The sequence below is a fragment of the Meleagris gallopavo genome, chromosome Z, assembly GCF_000146605.3.
Source record: "Meleagris gallopavo isolate NT-WF06-2002-E0010 breed Aviagen turkey brand Nicholas breeding stock chromosome Z, Turkey_5.1, whole genome shotgun sequence".
NCBI classification, from domain to species: Eukaryota; Metazoa; Chordata; class Aves; order Galliformes; family Phasianidae; genus Meleagris; species Meleagris gallopavo.
This window is the reverse complement of record NC_015041.2, coordinates 68,452,909-68,461,266: the sequence shown is the minus strand read 5'-3', so window position 1 is coordinate 68,461,266 and position 8,358 is coordinate 68,452,909. Positions and strand designations below refer to the sequence as shown.

The 8,358-nt window shown below is 42.2% G+C and overlaps 1 non-coding gene across 2 annotated transcripts; it reads right to left on the bottom strand.

Moving 5' to 3' along the window:
• Positions 1-508: 508 nt before the first annotated feature.
• LOC104915383 lies at positions 509-7,365 on the bottom strand. 2 transcript variants are annotated; one of them, XR_004162253.1, is made up of 6 exons: positions 7,124-7,365; positions 6,411-6,470; positions 3,780-3,872; positions 2,552-2,649; positions 1,012-1,080; positions 509-526 (listed from the first exon to the last, which is right to left on the bottom strand). It is a non-coding gene; the product is annotated as an uncharacterized LOC104915383 (transcript). The 2 variants fall into 2 exon arrangements; XR_002110161.2 differs by lacking the exon at positions 6,411-6,470.
• Between the last annotated feature and the right edge of the window lie 993 nt (positions 7,366-8,358).

Genomic DNA, 8,358 nt, shown 5'->3' with positions numbered 1-8,358 from the left:
CCATCCAGCTCCGAGTTGCAAAGTTGCAACTCACCAGATCAAACTGTCCAGGGCCTCATTCAACCCAGCCTTGAATAAGAAACCAGGGATGAGACATCCCTACCTCCTGTTTTATTCACCGCACCTCTCAGATGGGGCTGCCTGCACACTTTCTGAAGGTGCACTCTGGTTCCACTCTCTCTGTCACTGATAAAGATGCTGAAGGTGCCAAAATGGACCCCTGAGAGACGCCACTTGTCAGCAGCCTCTGAAGAAATGTATTATCACTCCCATTCTGTGAGGGTGCCAGTGGTCCAGAAAAGACTGCAGGAAATACTTAGGCCTCTTCGGGTATATGTACTTACTGGGTATTTACTTTGCCACTGAACAGCAGCAGAATAACCTTGCATGAGCCAAGGCTGATTTAACAGGTGTTTAACTGTCATCTGCTCCTTTGGGTCTACCTAATGGGCAGCAACATTCAAGCTGTTACTTACATCACTGCGAAGAGCTGGAGACAATTCTTTTCCTAAGAACTTCAAGGTGCCTAGAAGCACAAATAGAGACCAGCAATATTTCATCACTTCACCAAGAGGAAGGTCAAACACCCGAGCTGTGAAGAGCAGTTGCAGAACTATGGTTACAGTAAATGTTCCACGAGCACTTTGTATTTGAGACTGTGTAGATACAGCCCAAAGGCATACTTAGTACGTTCAGCTTCCTCTATGAAGCATCTTTTGTTTACTTTTAATCACTTTTAGTTATACAGCACAATTAAGAACATCCAAATGCAAGCTGCTTGAAGACTGTTTAATTATTAAAACTGTAGTTATTTCTATAACCAGTAACTAGTACCATGTTATTATTTGAGAATTTTCAGTACAAGACAATGCTAACCTTTTCTTCAAGGATATAAGGCGTGGAACAGTTTAACTTGTTTAAACACTGAATATTTTCTAAGCACTCCATCAGTGTTTTGAGCTTATGCAACAGCATTTGGTAGATCAATCTGAATAGAAGCAGCTCTTTTACCTGTAGCAGTTGGTTAAGTAGCAGCGTGCTGCTAGGTGAAAGCCATTTTGGAACGGTGTATTGTCCTCTCTGCAATAAAAGGGTTATTTTCATTAACTAAAATAAGAGAGGATTTAGAATGAACGTTGAACAACTAGCTCAAAAGGAACTACTAAATTATTTGGATGATATTGACATCTCTTTTCTTTCAAAGCATAGGAATAGACATATGCAAAATCAGCTTTAAGAATACCTTGAATAAATTTAATGGTAAAATTAACATGTACTGAGGGCAATGCTGGAAAGGAAATTGCTCACGAGCTACAAAATGCATAAGATCACACCAGAAATACTTTGTTCTAACAACAGTTATGGTACATAGTCAATTTCCTTAAGTATTTCCAAAATGAAATGATGTGGAGCATTACAGGGAGAAGAGCATTGAACACAGATGCTATGATCCTGATTCAAGCAGTAGACTTAAACCAATTCTGAGTTTTAGATTCCAGGATATTTTAGGATCTATAACGTGTGAAAGTCAATTCCACAACAATGCCTAAGTGTCTGCATTTCAAGCACTTTTCAGATCACAGCCATGTAAAATTAAAACAAATTCAGTGCAGAAATAGCAAGCCAGAATCTTAATACCTGTGAGATTATCCATTTTTACTGTATTCTGACTAAGTTCTGAAACTTGCTCATCCCAGTTCACTTAAACAAGTTCCACCAGTTCAAGCAGTGCAGACCTCAGCTCCTGTGTGCATCAGACAGATAGAAATGGTGCAAAAACAATCTTTGACACCTCTAAGAGCTCCATTCTGCTTACAAACTCTCAGTCCAAAACTATTCACAATTTTAAGGAAATGAACACCTGAAGCAGTTGGATCATTTTCCATTTGCCACATTCTGCATCTAGGAGTAATGATTAGCACAAAGGACTTTCTGCAGTCCTGCAGAAATGGACAAAGGCCTGCTTACAAATGGACAAAGTCTCAGTGCACAACACAGTTCATACCAGACTAAAAAGCCACGTCACTTGATTAACATGCTCAGGTTGTTATGCACTCTGAAAGGAAACAGAACCAACTGCTGAATTCAAATCAGCAGGGGTCCTACATTTCCTCCTGATTCTGGAAGAGGAAATTCTGAGAGGAGGTGCAGAACTTTCTTCTTCCTAGACATGAGAAGAGCTGGCAATTAATAACATTCATTTCTGGTAAATCAAACGATGTATTTCTATTTTTCTGCAGGTAGCATAGGGAGCAGCCAGTTGAAGAACCAGACACAAAAATCTAGCCCATTGCCAAGAAAATATTTCTCCTTAAACTCTTATGCTCCCATATTGTAGAATCAGGCTACAGTGCCACATAGGTCAACTAAGCGTAGAACCAAATCCACAAAATACTGGTGGAAAAAGTAGCAAAAAAAGGGGACAATCCTCAGCAGACAGGCCTTTCCACCCCCAGTACAGCTCAGCACGTTCTGCCATCAGAAAAGCAAGGCCTCCTGTCATGCTCAGCTATTTCCCTTCTCAGTGTATTCCAGCACCATTGATACCTACTGTTATCCTCCTGCAGAGTGCCATCACATTGTCAGCATCAAAGGAAGAAGCCCACACAACAGAGCATACCGCAGTACACCCATGCTCCAAATATCTGCCTAAAAAAATAAAAGGACAAGTTTACAAACCTGAAGCACCTAAAATGGCTTACTGACAGATTGTATTGCCTGCCCTTGCCAAAGGCTACATATAGCCCATGAAAAGCTGGCTCTTTCCCTCAGGAGAAAACCTTATGGTCCCAAAGAAAGCACATAACCCTCATTCAAACGTTCCTCCACTCAACTTATAGCACCACTAAAACCCATATCTTCATCTCAGCTCATCACCCTGCTGCAGGACCTGTAGTACCTACAAGCATTTCACTGGCAAAAATGAATTCAAACCCATCACAAGGGATTTGGCACAGTTACGTGCTCCTGGCTACAACGAGAGCTGGCAGCAGTCAGCTGTGAGGCTCTGCTGCTGTTCTCTTTGGGTACAGGCACAACAAGGTTCATACACCTCACAGTGCAATTCTCACTCTGACTGTAAAGAAAAAGGAGGCTTGAAAAGCAGTCTGTGGAAAACAAACAAACAAAGCAAGAATTAGAAACCAACAGCAGCGGTGCAGTGGTACCTGAAAGAATTGCTCCATCTTGAACAGCAGAGCAATCCAAGAAGTACGAGGGCATTCCAAACTAGACCAGTTTGGACAGATTAACAACTGCAAGTAGTGGGTTCCAAAGTTCCAGACATGAAATCAAAGCTGGAAAAACTCTGCACATTTTCGTCTCTTAATCTTTAGTACATTGTGCATCACAAGGGAAGCAAGTCTTCACACACAGCTGGGAAGCTAAAGACAAGTCTGACAACCTGTGTCAGATCCTGAGACTGCACAAAAGTTTGACAAATGATGGATAATTAACAGAGCACATTGCTCTTTCAAAAACTTACTAATAAAAGAAGATCTCTGAAGTTGCTGTTTTACAGAGCCCTAAAGTAGAGAACAATTGGTGGAGACACAGAAGGATTAGCCAGAGACAAACCAGCCAGCTGTGTGAGCTGTGGCCAATTGCACTTTTCAGACTGTGGCCACTGACAGCTTCTGAGAGCTACTGAGCAAGGCAACCCAGCAGAATTCAGGAGGGAAACCAAGTGAGGTACCTGAGCTCCACTGCCTTTCAACGCCCTGTGGGGAGGGAAAGAGGGGAGAGGTGTAAAACAAACAAACAAACACTGGCCTTCATACCTCTGAGCCAATATACGCTTTGCCCTGGATTAGCTCTGGTGCTGCATTTGCTGGGCTTCCACAGCATGTGTTCAGGTAGTAATCAAGGCATCCCTGGAATAACACAGAAAATAGAAAAATCTCCTTTAACAGAGTTTATGTTTTCTAGTAGTGATACTTCAGAAGCCTCAAAGGCTTCTTCTCCTGCATATTTTCATTCATTGTGGATTTTGCTTTCATTCAGTAGGTGACCTCACTAAGCAAACATTGTCTAAGACAATGTACGAGTATTGTATCAGGGTACAGATCCCAAGCTGCTCACTTATCTTATGTAGCCTTGGCATGATGCATTATTTTCCTTAGCTGATCATCTACTAAGATGAACTGTCAGTGCAAGCACTGTCTACTCTCTGTTCTGTTAACTCTCACACAGCTAAGGCCCTTCCAAGCAAGATGCAATTGTAGTTTGACCACAGAAACAGCTTGAATTTAGGGTGTTTGGGCAAGTCCCTGTTGCATACTGTGGTCAAACATGCATTACTTGGGGGCACATTATATTTGATTTAAGATACTCTTATCTTTGGCTTTGCACAGAGACCAAAGTCTATCAGCTTAAACTATGAGAAACAGGTTTCTCATCAATCAACGGATTTTCCTGGTGAATGAAAAAGCAGTCAGGAATGATTCTCACCTGAATGCCCAAGGAAACATCTCTTCTCTTCTGTTAGTTCTTGTTGTGGTCACTGGTTAGCAGTCTACTAAAAGCCCTCTCTCTCTCGTAGAGATTTTCACTGACTGCTAACAAGCACACATCTTCCCATATCCCAGGTGGGAAATACTAGTTTGTATCTGTTAGAAAGGGCCTGGGGACTAGGAGGACAAGTGGTGAGAGACCACAAGCTGAATGCAAGCCAGCTGTGTGTTCTGACAGACAAAAAAGCACCACAGTATAATTGGCTGCATTAAAAAGCAGCACAACCAGACCAGGACAAGTCACCCCTGCTTCACACTCATTGGACCACATTTACAAGACTCTATTTAGTTTCTGGCCAGGAAAGATAACAACCTGAAGCACCTTTTGTGCATGGCCTCCAGTCTGTGCAGTGAAGAGAAAGTGGGGAGAAAGATGGTTGTTCAGAGTGCACAGGAACCTCATGGCAGCTTCTAAACGCTCACAAGGGAGGCATGAAGACAGAGAATCAGGACAGCAGGTCGTGGTGGGATAGGGACAGAAAACAGTCACTCATTGAAACAGCAGACTGGAGAGAAGGAAAAAAAGCTTTTCAAGCACTGAACAGATTGCCCAGAGAGAGCACGCAGCCTCCTCCTTGGGAGAGGTTGAGGATGAAAAGGGAAAAATCTCTGAGAAACTTGGTCTCAGGATGCTCGGAGCAGCAGGTTCAGGCACAAATCTCTACAAGTCACCTCCATTCCAAGTGACTGTCTGAGCCCATGAATCCAGCAGCTTCTCAGCTGGAAGCCAGTTCCTTCCAAAAAGAATAGACAACGCTTTCTTTTTCAGAGGGGAAAGGTTCTGCAGATACAGGCATTTCGTAAGATGCCTAGGAAAATGCTTGTGCTGTAATCATTTGCTTTACTCAGCGATATCAGCAACTTCAGAAATGCAAAGTTCTAATCTATTTGTGTAGAAATGCTCAAACCTTCCAGTACCTAACCTGTGCTTAAAGCCTTCAGTGACAGAGAAAACCCACTGGATGGAGCCAGAGGCATGCATCTCACCCCATACCCTCTGTATAGCCACCATTTGTTTAAAGGATCGCTCTTCCTTGAGGCACAAAACTACAGCAGTTTACACAACAGACTGACACACAAGGGCTCTCTCTAGATACAAACTGCAACAAAGAGCATAAAAGTGTGAAACCAACATTCATATCAGATCTGTGTCTCTGCCCCACTCCCATTAGGAGCATGATGTTTTACTCCCCTTTCAGAGGAAGATTCTTCTTTAAGGATTACAAAATCCAGCTCAGCTGCAGAACTTAGTATAGAACAGTAATAATTATCTGACATTGTCTATAGTGAAAGAATTCTAAGCACAAGATAATGAAGGGTGTCTGAGTTTCAGCTGGGGTGGAATTGTTTTCCTCAGTGTCTGATATTACAGTTTTGTTCTAGACTGCACACTGATGCTTGTAGTTACAGCTAGGCAATGCTGTACAGAGCCAAAGTCATTCTCAGCTGAGAGCCCAAGGAAGCGAGAGGGAACAGAATTAGAACAGCTGACTGAAACTGGCCAAAGGGATATTCCCTACCATATGACATATTGTGGAAGGAGTTGTGAAGGGGGTGGAAGTTCATGTAAATCTCTTCCACTACTAGGAGGCTAACTGCACATTGACTGGTAGGTGGTGAGCAATTGCTTTTGCATTCATCATAACTGTTATCCTTTTCCTTTCCTCTATCTCAGTAAATAATTTTATCTCAACTCATGAGTTCTACTTTGTGTTGCTTTTTTCCCCCTTCAATTCTCTCCTGCAGTTCACTGGAAAGGAGTGGAGTGAGTGAAGTACTGTGTGATGCTCAGGCACCTGCCAGGTTAAAACAAAACAGAGGGATAACTTACTCTCCCAGTGGAAAAATAAAAACGCGTTCATTATTATTTAGGAAAGACTGAATACAGTTCAGACTTACTGGTTTGAGGTCTCTGTGGCCATAACCCTGACTGTGAACATCAGCCATCGCTGAAACAATCTGTTGAAAAAAAGACTTGAGCTTCCTCTTGGGAAAGGTGGTCCTTAGAAACAATGTAATCAAACAGCTCCCCTCCAGGACAACACTATAACAAGAAAGGTAAAGCTATCTGACAATAACTTTTTAGAACGCATCAGAGAAGGATAAGGAACAATGAGAGCACAGAAAGCACAGCACAGCATGTATAGGATGCTCTTCCATTCCCTGTGCTCAATCAGAGCAGCACACGAGTGCTCCAGTTCTGCCATGGGCCATCACTGTGGCAGATCACACAAGCAAAGAAATCTGACCCTTGCCTCCAATTGTGTAACTGAAGCATTGCACTCAATGTCGTGGGTGGCACAAATCACTCAGGAAATGACAACAATTTGGGGGTGTTGGTGTCCTGCAGACTTTGAAGATGCTGCTTTAAAAACCTGAAGTGTAAGCTAGGAATTGAAACCAGTTCACTTATTGTGAATGCTGATTAGTGGCTTTTACAAAAAGACAGAATATATAACATTTTCTACTTAATTTTCAAACCAATGAATCTTGAACCCATTCATCATTGAGATATTTAAGAATCATTTCACTTCAGCTTTATTTTTGTTTTCTTGTGTACTGCTAAAGATAAAAACAGTAACCTTAAGCGTGGCAGAAACACTATTTCTTACCTCTAAGACCATGAATATTTTCTTTGATGTCTCTGTTACGTGATATGATTGACAAACATCCTGATGACTTAAGTTCTTCATGGCATCCATTTCTGTTTTAACACGAGGCGAGTCATCCTTCAGAGACCAGAAAAGCAAGCTATGAAATTGCTAACTAATCTGACAGACCAGGTACCACATCTGACTATTGTGGAACATAATAAGTCAAAGCATATCTGTGACAGTACACAGTTCCACATCAACTCAGCAGTGGCTGACATTACTCCCACAGGAATTCTACAACACAGATCAGCAAAAGCTGCAATGTCAAACATGTAGTATTTGCATTAGCATTTTGTTAAATTGCTGTAATCATGTTGAACTTCCTCCATTTTACAGCCAGAGAGTATTGCCCTCTGAACAACAAGGAACAAGATCTGTGGTGCTCTGTTGAACTTTTTTCAATCCTACAGCATCCTTCAAAAGGCAATGGGACCAGGAGGCTGCATTTCTATACACCACCTCCCTGTGTCCTTGAGAACTCCACAACTCCAGCAGAAGATGTTATCATATTTAAAGATCTGTTGCCTTACCCCTAAAGCAAATTTGCCCATGATCTTTATTGCAACTTTGTCACCACTAAGAAGATGCCGTCCGAGTTCTACCTTTGCAAAACCACCTAAAATTCAGAACAAAATGCTTCCAGTTGAGTGTGAATTCTTCTCTAATAGAATGTTACAGGGAAGGAGAGTATCTAGCATACATTGTGTGTAATGTTTAATTAGAGGAGGAGGTGATCAGCATAATCAATTCCCAACTGGTTTCAAATTCAATTTCAAGTTTATGCACATGAAACCTGACTTAGGGATCTTAGAAGAGCAACTCATCTAGTCTCAGATAAAGAGAGTGCTGAATCAGACTGTTAGGCATGCTGTTTTGTACAAAGATCACGCTTACCGTTCCAATTGTTTCATGTAATTCAGAGTACTTGAGAATTTCCTGGTAGTCGCTGACAGACATCCTGGATTCTGCAAGACCTTCAGATCCTCCAAGCACCTGCAGTGAGGAAGAGCAGCAGTGTTCACATCCCACTTCGGACACACTCTTAGAAGTAGAAGGGGCAGCTCCAGCACTGCCCATCTCCTCACCAAGGCGCGTCCCCTCTCACCTAGCAGTAACAAATCGCACTGCATGGCGCTGACTTCCCTTATGCTAACAGTACAGAACACTGCTCAGAGCTTTGTGCCACACAGCAG